This window comes from Eptatretus burgeri, chromosome 5 (assembly GCF_056783735.1).
Source record: "Eptatretus burgeri isolate ZD-2024b chromosome 5, Ebu_testis_v1, whole genome shotgun sequence".
In the NCBI taxonomy this organism is placed as follows: Eukaryota; Metazoa; Chordata; class Myxini; order Myxiniformes; family Myxinidae; genus Eptatretus; species Eptatretus burgeri.
The window spans coordinates 46,984,229-46,998,646 of record NC_140965.1 but is presented as its reverse complement, the minus strand read 5'-3'; the positions used below and the strand labels follow the sequence as shown (position 1 = coordinate 46,998,646).

The 14,418-nt window shown below is 40.9% G+C and overlaps 1 long non-coding RNA gene across 1 annotated transcript; it reads left to right on the top strand.

Annotated features, from left to right (window-relative positions):
- Positions 1-44: 44 nt before the first annotated feature.
- LOC147026373 (uncharacterized) lies at positions 45-6,454 on the top strand. Its single transcript, XR_015058312.1, has 2 exons — positions 45-453; positions 5,756-6,454. It is a non-coding gene; the product is annotated as an uncharacterized LOC147026373 (long non-coding RNA).
- The last annotated feature ends 7,964 nt before the right edge of the window (positions 6,455-14,418 follow it).

Here is a 14,418-nt window from a genome sequence, read left to right as displayed (position 1 = left end):
AATACCTCCGCCACCAGGTTGTTTTCACACCAGGTGTTGGTCTGTGAGCACGATATCCAGTGATGGTGGTGGAGGTCTTTTCTGCCATGAACGATACAGTAAAGCAGTAGTTTTCAACCTTTTTCACTGATGGCATCCAAAACACTCATTACCTCCACCACCTTCGGTGAAGGTGGTGATGTTTTCACCCCTTTCTGTTTGTCTGTGAACAGGGTATCTCAAAAAGTTGTGGACGATCCAGATGAAATTTTTTGGACAGGTTGGGTGTGTGACACGGACGAACTGATTCGATTTTGGTGAAGATCCGAATCCGGATCTGGATGTGAGAATTAATGAATTTTTAAAGTGATTCTTCAACATTGAGAGATGGGTCCAAAAACGATACACAGCCTGATATCTCAAAAACTTATTGGGCCCGATATGTTCTCGTGGATCAGGCATGTCGTGGCGGAGGTAGGCGTTCTACCGAGTGCCCTTCTAGTTCCAGGATTGTTTTTGCTGGCTTTTATTACCACCACTGGATTCCAGATAAATGAAGATTACCCTCTCAAAAAGATATTGTATTACTGTTTCAACTTCCAAGCCACATTTGATCTAATTTGAGTAATGGAACTATCAGTAATGAAATGAGAAGCATTGCTTTATATGTTCGTGGTATCTTGTTCCACCAACCCAGAAAGTAAAGATCCCGCGAAGAAGTGAATGCGGACTATGTTAACGAAACAATTTCCAACTGGACTTATCAAATACCCATTGAATGCCCAATTTTTGTCACCAATTTGCTGCACTGGTTGATGACTTATAATTCACAACAATCAGAAACGTACGTGTAATGTTGCACGATCTGACAGTGATTTTATTAATGCTGTGAACAAACTTTAGCATCGAAATAACGCTGGTGTTAGCTTCGTGGTTCAGGTTACTGGCTTGGGATCCTAGGGGATTGAATTTGAGCCACGTTTGGCTTCTGCATTAGCAACATGTGGGGTCGACTCAGCTTGTCATCCTTCCGAGGTCGGCAAAATGAGTACCAGTGGTACTGGTAGAGGGGCACAGCACCAGCAGCACAGCCGCGCTACATGAAATGATAGCTATCCGGCAGCCAAAGCTGCCACATGCAAAAACAGAACAGAGTAGCGGAATGGAGGCAGACAAAGAAATATTGGCAAATGTAGGCAGACAGGTTTTCGCTCTATCATGCAATGGTGAAGAAATACTTTAAAATTCTCTGATCTGGACCGGATTTGAATCTTCAACAAAATCGAATCATTTTACTCTGGAAAAAGAAATATTACCTCAACATTACTTTCACAGCAACTACACCTCCAAGAACAGGATCGCATCTAGAAAAATTAATATTACCTCAATATTACCCTCACCACAAACTACACCTCCACGAACAAGATCACATCCGGAAAAAATAAATATTTCCTCAATATTACCCTCACCACAACTACACCTCCACGAACAAGATCACATTAGAAAAAGAAATATTACCTCAACATTACCCTCACCACAACTACACCTCCACGAACAGGATCACATCCGGAAAAATAAATATTACCTCAATATTACCTTCACCACAACTACACCTCCAAGAACAAGATCACATCTAGAAAAATTAATATTACCTCAATATTACCCTCACCACAACTACACCTCCACGAACAAGATCACATTAGAAAAAGAAATATTCCCTCAATATTACTTTCATAGCAACGACAACAACAAGAACAAGATCACATCTAGAAAAATTAATATTACCTCAATATCACCTTCACCACAACTACATCAACTAGAACAAGATCACATCAAGAAAAATTAATATTACCTCAATATTACATTCACCACAACTACACCTCCAAGAACAAGATCACATCTTGAAAAATTAATATTACCTCAATATTACCTTCACCACAACTACACCTCCACGAACAGGATCACATCCGGAAAAAATAAATATTACCTCAACATTACCCTCACCACAACTACACCTCCACGAACAAGATCACATTAGAAAAATAAATATTACCTCAACATTACCCTCACCACAATTACACCTCCACGAACATGATCACATCCGGAAAAAATAAATGTTACTTCAATATTACCTTCACCACAACTACACTTCCACGAACAGGATCACATCCGGAAAAATAAATATTACCTCAATATCACCTTCACCACAACTACATCAACTAGAACAAGATCACATCAAGAAAAATTAATATTACCTCAATATTACATTCACCACAACTACACCTCCAACAACAAGATCACATCTTGAAAAATTAATATTACCTCAATATTACCTTCACCACAACTACACCTCCACGAACAGGATCACATCCGGAAAAAATAAATATTACCTCAACATTACCCTCACCACAACTCCATCTCCACGAACAGGATCACATCCGGAAAAATAAATATTACTTAAATATTACCCTCACCACAACTACACCTCCACGAACAAGATCACATTAGAAAAATAAATACTACCTCAACATTACCCTTACCACAACTACCCCTCCACGAACAGGATCACATCCGGAAAAAAATAATACCTCAACATTACCCTCACCACAACTACACCTCCACGAACAAGATCACATCTAGAAAAATTAATATTCCCTCAATATTACTTTCATAGCAACGACAACAACAAGAACAAGATCACATCTAGAAAAATTAATATTACCTCAACATTACCCTCACCACAACTACACCTCCAAGAACAAGATCACATCTAGAAAAATTAATATTACCTCAATATCACCTTCACCACAACTACACCTCCATGAACAAGATCACATCAAGAAAAATTAATATTACCTCAATATTACATTCACCACAACTACACCTCCAAGAACAAGATCACATCTTGAAAAATTAATATTACCTCAATATTACATTCACCACAACTACACCTCCAAGAACAAGATCACATCTTGAAAAATTAATATTACCTCAACATTACCCTCACCACAACTACACCTCCACGAACAGGATCACATCCGGAAAAATAAATATGACTTCAATATTACCCTCACCACAACTACACCTCCACGAACAAGATCACATTAGAAAAATAAATATTACCTCAACATTACCCTCACCACAATTACACCTCCACGAACATGATCACATCCGGAAAAAAATAAATATTACTTCAATATTACCTTCAGCACAACTACACCTCCACGAACAGGATCACATCCGGAAAAATAAATATTACCTCAATATTACCCTCACCACAACTACACCTCCAAGAACAAGATCACATCTAGAAAAATTAATATTACCTCAATATCACCTTCACCACAACTACATCAAATAGAACAAGATCACATCAAGAAAAATTAATATTACCTCAATATTACATTCACCACAACTACACCTCCAAGAACAAGATCACATCTTGAAAAATTAATATTACCTCAATATTACCTTCACCACAACTACACCTCCACGAACAGGATCATATCCGGAAAAAATAAATATTACCTCAACATTACCCTCACCACAACTACACCTCCACGAACAGGATCACATCCAGAAAAATAAATATTACTTCAATATTACCCTCACCACAACTACACCTCCACGAACAAGATCACATTAGAAAAATAAATATTACTTCAATATTACCCTCACCACAATTACACCTCCACGAACATGATCACATCCGGAAAAAATAAATATTACTTCAATATTACCTTCACCACAACTACACCTCCACGAACAGGATCACATCCGGAAAAATAAATATTACTTCAATATTACCCTCACCACAACTACACCTCCACGAACAGGATCACATCCGGAAAAATAAATATTACCTCAATATTACCTTCACCACAACTACACCTCCAAGAACAAGATCACATCTAGAAAAATTAATATTACCTCAACATTACCCTCACCACAACTACACCTCCACGAACAGGATCACATCCGGAAAAAAATATTACCTCAACATTACCCTCACCACAACTACACCTCCACGAACAAGATCACATTAGAAAAAGAAATATTCCCTCAATATTACTTTCATAGCAACAAGAACAAGAACAAGATCACATCTAGAAAAATTAATATTACCTCAACATTACCCTCACCACAACTACACCTCCACGAACAGGATCACATTAGAAAAAGAAATATTACCTCAATATTACCTTCACCACAACTACATCAAAAAGAACAAGATCACATTAAGAAAAATTAATATTACCTCAATATTACCTTCACCACAACTACACACCTCCATGAACAAGATCACATCTAGAAAAATTAATATTACCTCAATATTACCCTCACCACAACTACACCTCCATGAACAAGATCACATTAGAAAAATAAATATTACCTCAACATTACCCTCACCACAACTACACCTCCACCAACAGGATCACACCCGGAAAAAAATATTACCTCAACATTACCCTCACCACAACTACACCTCCATGAACAGGATCACATCTAGGAAAATTAATATTACTTCAATATTACCATCACCACAACTACACCTCCACGAACAAGATCACATCCGGAAAAATAAATATTACTTCAATATTACCTTCACCACGACTACACCTCCACGAACAGGATCACTTCCGGAAAAATAAATATTACTTCAATATTACCTTCACCACAACTACACCTCCAAGAACAAGATCACATCAAGAAAAATTAATATTACCTCAATATTACCCTCACCACAACTACACCTCCACGAACAAGATCACATTAGAAAAATAAATATTACCTCAACATTACCCTCACCACAACTCCACCTCCACGAACAAGATCACATCCGAATAAAATAAATATTACCTCAATATTACCTTCACCACAACTACACCTCCAAGAACAGGATCACATCGAGAAAAATAAATATTACCTCAATATTACCCTCACCACAACTACACCTCCACGAACAGGATCACATCCGGATAAAATAAATATTACCTCAATATTACCTTCACCACAACTACACCTCCAAGAACAGGATCACATTGAGAAAAATAAATATTACCTCAATATTACCTTCACCACAACTACACCTCCACGAACAGGATCACATCTAGAAAAATTAATATTACCTCAATATTACCTTCACCACAACTACACCTCCACGAACAAGATCACATCCGGAAAAAATAAATATTACCTCAATATTACCTTCACCACAACTACAACAACAAGAACAACAAAAATAACAAGATTGATCGCTTTGGCGAAATAGTGCTGCAGAATGGTGGAAGTATTGTGCATTTTTGGTGAAAAGCATGAAACTCTGCACAGTTGTCGTGTTTTACCGACTGAACAATATCAGATCTGGGGCCAACTGAATTTTTCCAAGATGGCGGTCATTTTCAAAATGGCCGCCGCCAAGGGCAAAATTTCCGATACAACCATATAAATGAATATATTTCCTATGATTGGTTGGAAAATTGACCAGAAATGTGAAATGTCACTAACTTTCTTCAATATTACCTTGTAATGTTGCACGATCTTGTTTAATACCTCCACCTTACGTTTCACATGTTCTTCATTTCTTAACCAAGATGGCTTTCAAATTCAAAATGGCTGCCAAATTCAAAATGGCTGCTGCATGATAAAATGGTGACAAACATTTGAAACTGTAATGTGGTAATTGTACCATGCATCATAGTTAACGTTCTTCCAGAGTCTCTGTGTATATCGCACGCATTCATCCATTCATTCGTCCTTCATTTTCTTCTTTCAGATCAGTATCTCCATATAACAGTGCATGCTGTTGTTAGTTGTAGAAGCTGTGGTGGTGGTGTAGTAATCAAAATACCAACAATGGCGAAATCCTTCAAGATTTTAGACCCCAGACAACGTCTAGAAACTCCTTCAACATCTGAATCATCATCGCCGATAGATTGGACAAAATGCATTTTATGTCAAGAGACATCAAAAGAACCACTGCGATGCCCAGCTGATTCAAAGAGGATACGTTTGGCAAATCGATATTGCTGAATTCCCCAAGAGAAGACATGTCGCCTTTCTCCATGTGCACACGAAGAAGCCGACACGAGGCTACTACTCCATGCAGCAGACGCTGCTGCGAATGGATACCAGAAAGTCATGTTGCGTACTGTGGACACTGACGTGCTTGTCTTGGCAATCACATTGTTCAACCAAACGAACCTCAGTGAAATATGGGTATTATTTGGCACAGGAAAGAATTGCAGACTCATACCAGCACACACCATTGCCCATACCCTAGGTCCGGATAAATCTTTGTCTCTGCTAATGTTCCACGCCTTCACCGGTTGTGATCAGATGTCATTCTTTCTGAACCGAGGAAAGAAAACAGCATAGAACACAATGAAGGTTTTCACAGATGTCGTAGAAGCCTTTGCGACTCTTGGTGGAGTACCTCCTCCAGACGAGACATTGCAAGAACAAATGCAAACAATTGAACAGTTTGTTGTCGTCATGTATGACAAGCTGCTGTTAGTGTTGACGATGCCCGAAGATAGTTATTTACTCAAAAGGGGAGATCCATTGAGTTCATTCCACCTACTTCAGCTGCACTGTGTCAACACGCAAAGCAGGCAGCATATCAGGCAGGGCATTGTTGGGGGCAGGCATTACTGCGAGATCCAGAGTTACCAGATCCCGCTGACTGGGGATGGTTTAAAGGGGCCTCACAGTTGTGGGACCCTCTGTGGACAACCCAGCCTGAAGCATCCAAATCGTGCAAAGAACTTCTTAAATGCGGCTGCAAAGTGGAAAGAGGATGCCTGTGCCAGTGCAAGTGTGTGAAGGCAGAGATGGCATGTACAACATATTGCAAGTGTCACGGAGACTGTGAGCGTCAATAACATGATTAAGCAATACAGTATTAAGCATCATTTTTTGCCTAGAGGTACAATCCATTTTCTATATATATAACTAACAATGTACTGCTAAAAACCATTGCTGAATCTTGTTACGATGCAATGACTTAGATATATTATAACAAGATGAATGTGCACCATATTGACAGATGTTTCTCTTGAAAAACAAATCATATTAAAGCCCATGCCTACATATGATAGTAATAAAAGAATTATAATTTGAAGAAAACCTGACTTCATTAAGGATACATTAGCTTTTACAGCTATCCACTTAACAGTTGGGGAGATCCACCTCTCTAGAAATGGAGGTAAAAACGGTAATTTTGTCCAATTACTTTGTATTTACATATGATAATATTCCAAAACTTAAAGAAGCATTGCGTAGATGAAAGTTACATGTCATAAGAACGTTTTGCCAACTGCAGAACTAATGTGCTTTATTATAGGAAGGGAGAGTTTGCATTCCCCTTTTATTATGCAAATGAGATAGGCAACAATTTGGTTTAACGATGCAATTTGGTTTAAATATATGAGGCAATATGTGACTCAAAGCATGGAAAGAATATATCAAGTAGCGTGGATGTTATTCAGCAAAGACGACCCTTTTTACCTCCTTTTCAGAGGTAGAATTTCCTCAACTGCTTTAGCATGGTGGCCATCTTGGATTTCTGCACCATTTTAAAAATTGTTGCATTGCTGAAATATGCAAACATCAGTATAGAAACTAATTATGCAATATTACAGTTAAAGAGCATGAAAAATATGAAATTAGTGCATTTGAATATTATAAACAAGTCAGAAAGCAGTTTTTTTACTCAGTGGTGGCCATTTTGAATTTGGCGGCCATCTTGGAAAGAAACTGAAATGGCCCCATATCCAGAAATGTTCAACACATTAAAAGCTACATCTGCGCCAATTTTTGTGCCTTTCACCCAAAATGCACAATTGGTCTATTATGTGGTACCATTCTGCAGCACTAAAAGAAGTTGTTGGAGGCCTGAGGCCTAGACGTGCCATGTCGTTTTCAAGGCCCGTGACCGCTATTGGCTGCAACCTTTGGATATATATTTGATAATCAAATATTTCATAAACCTTTAGATATATACTGAAGGGAAAACTGAAATGGAAAACCTAAAGATTGTGAATACTGGATAACGCTTCTGCAGATGTCTTGGGCCGACCTGGCTTGGCTTAATCCTGGATGAGCCCTTGGGTGGTGGAGGCTCCGGGTCACGTGCCTTAGTTGTACTTGGGTAAATCCGGCCCTGATGCCATCTCTAGAAGTTACACACAGATTCGAACGAGACTTGGTGGGCAGGTTGGGTGTATGTCAAGGACGAATTGATTCGATTTTGGGTCAAGTCCGAATCCAACTCCGGCCTATCAGTGGGATACAAAACGTAACCTGTTCAGCCTGGCGGAGGTACGCGCTCTACTGAGTGCCGTTATAGTTCATGCATGGAATGGTCTCCCTGGAAAGCTCGTGGCAGCAGAAACGGTAAATAGGTGTCAATGTGATAAAATTTGTACTTACAACGAATGGGGATAGAGCGGTACTTGGATATTGGCAGGACTGCTAGGTAGCTTAGGTATGGATGGGTGATTGTATTCTTTTGGAGTGATTGTGATGCCTGTTCAAGAGTCTCATCAAAAGGTGAAAGTGTGCTGGGTGTTTGTTCATTTCTCACCTTACAACTACTGTTCTTCACCACCCCCGTGAAGTGCAGTAAATAAGCTGATGGATTTAATTAATGTGCTGTTGATGGAGCACGGGCATGATGGGCCAAATGGCCTCTTCCTGTGTCAAAGTTCATTGTGTACACTGGACATGAATGGAAATATTAAATTATCATTCCGTCACGAATAATAATACACTGTATTTAGCTTTACCGCACGGATATTTCAATACCCTCAAAATGAGTTGTTTCTCCAAATCCAGGTGGATTGATTATTGGATGAATCCATACATTTTGATATAATATGTACGTATATTTATTAATTTCTCTAATGGCCCCAATTATTCCCACTTTGTGGGATTGGTGTATGCTGGGAACGTTTTTGGTCCAAGTCTTTCAAGAACCAATTGCCCAGACTTGATATTTGAATGAAGGTGACTCAAATTTGTAATTTGTTCAGGGTGCTGGTGATAGCTTGCCTGCTCTTTGCAAAGAATACCATGGGATCTTTAACATCAACCAACTGATGCCGGGAGATGGGATTGCCCGGCTTAACGTCCGTCCAAGGAACAACACACATATTGATGAATCATCCCACCTGTGCAACATCGATGGCAGTTCATAGCTGAGTCAGGATTCAAATCTAATGAGAGAGTGCAGAGGAAAACATCCTTACCTGTGTGTTATCTGGTCAGCATATGTATATCTGGTCAGCTAGCCAGGAGGACCAGCTCAAGTTGTTTGAGCATGTCTCTCTGGCCAGACTCTCTCCAATGGTAGAGCTCAACATTCCCAAGGAACATGCTGGCTTAAGACCTGGTCGAAGCTGTGTTGTTCAAGTACTTGCACTTACCACCCACATTGAGGCTGGCTGCCAATGCCTGCTCAAGACAGGTGTTGCACTTATTATCCTCTCATCAGCATGTGCATGATACAGTATGATGACATGGTCTGCTGAAAATCCTGCTGAAAGTTGCCAGACTTTTCCAGTGCCAAGCCACAATGCGTGTCTTTTCTTCTATGCTTAGCAATCGAAGATATAGTGTTTCACTCGGAAAGCAAGCAAGTTCCACGAGGACTCTGAATAATCATCTTCCCCAAGGATCTGTCTTAGCTCCAATCTGCGTCAACATATATGTGAGCGACATGCCTTGTACCGCCTCCATAAAGTTTGTCTTCACAAATGGATCTTCCCTTGCTACCCAAGCAATCAACCTTCAATATCTCAGCGGTACCCTGTCCCAGGACTTAAAAGTAATGGAGCAATACTTCATCTACTGGCACCTCCACCCAAACCCAACTAAGACTACAGTTACCCCGATTCCCATCTCAGTAACCGACTGGCGAACAGTAAACGCCAGGATTCCTTTTGAGGCAAACCAGTCAAGACTAAACCGTTCCGCCAGTTCCTTGGAGTCCCCTTTATCGCAGCCTCATGTTCCGCGAACACGTAAAACGGGTCACAGAAAAGATCACGACCAGGGTAAACATCATCCGGAAACTAACGGTCATCAGCTCGGGATCAAGTGCACGCACTCTTCGCACTGCTAGCCTTGCCCCTTGTGTACTCTTCAGTGGAATACTGTTCTCCTGTTTTGGCAAAGAGCAGCCAAAAAAAACACTTGGACATTGTCCTGAAAACACTGATGCAGATAATCAACGGAACACTGAAATCAACATCCATGTAGTGGCTCCCAGTCCTGTCTAGCATCCTACCCCCTGATGTGTGCCGGAAGACAAGAATGCTGGGAGAGTTTGAACGCATCAAAGCCAATCCAGAGCTTCCAATCCATGAAGAATCTACCAAATATGCGATTCAAGTCACGGAAACCTTTCTGAGGCTCTGCAAATGTTTTGAGTGATGCGGTTTAACACAAAGGATAAGTGTCACAATCTCTGGACAGAAAAACAACATTGCTAACGAGAAGGGCACTCGGTAGAGTGCCTACCTCCGTCACGCAATGCCTAATCCACGAGAACATATCGGACCCATTACATTTTTGAAATATCACGCTAAACAGTGCTATATCGTTTTTGGCTTTATCTCTCAATGGTGAAGAATCACTTGAAAAAAATTAATAACCCTCGTATCCAGATCTGGATCTTCACCAAAATCGAATCAATTCGTCGTGGTCGCACACCCAATTGGTCCACCAAGTGTCATCCGAATCCGTACACAATTTTTTGAGATATCGTGCTACATATCGTTTTTGGCCCGATCTCTCAACGGTGAAGAATCACTTAAAAAAAATTTTTAGTTGTCGGATCCGGATCTTCACCAAAATCTAATCAGTTCGTCCTTGTCACACACTGAACCTGCCCACCAAATTTCATCCGGATCTGTCCGCAACTTTTTAAGATATCCTGCACATAGACAGACAGACAGACAGACAGAAAGGGGTGAAAACATATCCTCCTTCACCTTTGGTGGTGGAGACAACAAAGAACTGGTGAGTGATCCAACAGAAGAGTCTCCAGTTTTCGAACTCCCCCGCAAACAGCGGTCTGCGCTCAACATGATCCATACTCTCCATGCAAGGACATCACACCACCTCCACAGATGGAATTTCAAAGAAAGCCCAGCATGTGACTGTGGTTTACCCACATCAGACAATTCACCGCACTGTGATCGAATGTCACCTGCGGAAGATTGATGAAGGGTTGAGGGCAATCCACCGAACACCAGACAGTGCTGTGACTTGGCTGTACAACTTAGACTTGGATCTGTGAGCTGCAATTTGTCACAAGAAAAAAAAAAAGCATATGTGTAATATCTCTGGTTACTTGATATGGGACATTTGATATATGAAGAGGTTGTTTTTCATAGATAGAACCACAGGAGATAGATACCTTGCCAGTTCAACTTTTGAAGGGAGTCCAGTCCATGTTGAACCCAGAAACACATCCATGTTGAGAAAAAGCCAGTGATCCAGAAACACATCCGTGGATCAATCGTCTTCCCAAGTTGTGGGCTGACATAGTGAAAGAGACGCTTCCAAACACTCTGTAGGCTGACTGATACTGCAGGTAGTTGTGTTGTAGTCGTGTTGATACTGCAGGTCGTAGTGGGCACTTATGTTTCTTTCACTGGTTGCAATTAAAGCTGGAAGTCCTATTTTAACTGTAATATGTGTGGGGATATCCGGCTTAAAGTCCATCCAAGGATAGCGCACATTGTGATGCAATGCCACACTTGCAAAACACCAATCCTGCAGTTCATAGTAGGGTCGGGAAACCCATTATCAATGGCTCAAAGTTCTGCACTATCCCACGTCTACAATATAATCTTCAGATCTGCTCTATCGTTTCCACATCCACACCACCATCACCGCATCCACACCACCATCACCACATCCACACCACCATCACCACCACATCCACACTGCAGTACAACTTTCATCGTCATATCCACACTACCATCACCACATCCACACTGAACTTCCACTATCATCGCCACATCCACACCATAGCTCCACTTCTGCACCACATAGCCACATCCACACGACAGCCACGTCCACACTATCATCACTACATCCACACAATCATCACTACATCTGCACTATCATCACTACATCCACACTATCATTGCCATTGTCATTATTATATCCACACTATCATCGCCACATTCACACCATAGCTCCACATCTGCACCACATGGCCACATCCACACTATCATCACGACATCCACACTTTCATCGCCACCATCATCACTATATCCACACTATCATCACTACATCCACACTTTCATCGCCACCATCATCACTATATCCACACTATCATCACGACGTCCACACTACCCACACTATCATCACCACTATCATCACTACATCCACACTTTCATCGCCACCATCATCACTATATCCACACTATCATCACGACGTCCACACTTTCATCGCCACCATCATCACTATATCCACACTATCATCACGACGTCCACACTTTCATCGCCACCATCATCACTATATCCACACTATCATCACTACATCCACACTTTCATCGCCACCATCATCACTATATCCACACTATCATCACGACGTCCACACTACCCAGACTATCATCACCACTATCATCACTATATCAACACCATCATCATCCACGTCAGACGTCCACACTATCATCACCACTATATCCACTCATCATCATCACTATATCACACTATCATTTCATCCACACCATCATGCGTCCACACTTTCATAGCCACCATCATCACTATATCCACACTATCATCACTACATCCACACTTTCATCGCCACCATCATCACTATATCCACACTATCATCACGACGTCCACACTATCATCACTATCATCACTATATCCACACTATCATCACGACGTCCACACTACCCACACTATCATCACTATATCAACACTATCATCACGACGTCCACACTACCCACACTATCATCACCACTATCATCACGACGTCCACACTTTCATCGCCACCATCATCACTATATCCACACTATCATCACTACATCCACACTTTCATCGCCACCATCATCACTATATCCACACTATCATCACGACATCCACACTTTCATTGCCACCATCATCACTATATCCACACTATCATCACTACATCCACACTTTCATCGCCACCATCATCACTATATCCACACTATCATCACGACGTCCACACTACCCACACTATCATCACCACTATCATCACTATATCCACACTATCATCACGACGTCCACACTACCCACACTATCATCACCACTATCATCACTATATCCACACTATCATCACGACGTCCACACTACCCACACTATCATCACCACTATCATCACTATATCAACACTATCATCACGACGTCCACACTTTCATCGCCACCATCATCACTATATCCACACTATCATCACTACATCCACACTTTCATCGCCACCATCATCACTATATCCACACTATCATCACTACATCCACACTTTCATCGCCACCATCATCACTATATCCACACTATCATCACGACGTCCACACTACCCACACTATCATCACCACTATCATCACTATATCCACACTATCATCACGACGTCCACACTACCCACACTATCATCACCACTATCATCACTATATCCACACTATCATCACGACGTCCACACTACCCACACTATCATCACCACTATCATCACTATATCAACACTATCATCACGACGTCCACACAATCATCACTGCATCCACACTATCATTGCCATTGTCATTATTATATCCACACTATCATCGCCACATTCACACCATAGCTCCACATCTGCACCACATGGCCACATCCACACTATCATCACGACATCCACACTTTCATCGCCACCATCATCACTATATCCACACTATCATCACTACATCCACACTTTCATCACCACCATCATCACTATATCCACACCATCATCACTACATCCACACTTTCATCGCCACCATCATCACTATATCCACACTATCATCACTACATCCACACTTTCATCACCACCATCATCACTATATCCACACCATCATCACTACATCCACACTTTCATCGCCACCATCATCACTATATCCACACCATCATCACTATATCCACACTATCATCACTATATCCACACTATCATCACTATATCCACACTGTCATCACTACATCTGCACTATCCACACTATCATCACCACTATCATCATTACATCTGCACTATCATCACTACATCTGCACTATCCACACTATCATCACCACTATCATCACTACATCTGCACTATCCACACTACCATCACCACTATCATCATTACATCCACACTATCATCATTACATCCACACTATCATCATTACATCCACACTATCATCATTACATCCACACTATCATCACTATATCCACACTATCATCACTATATCCACACTATCATCAC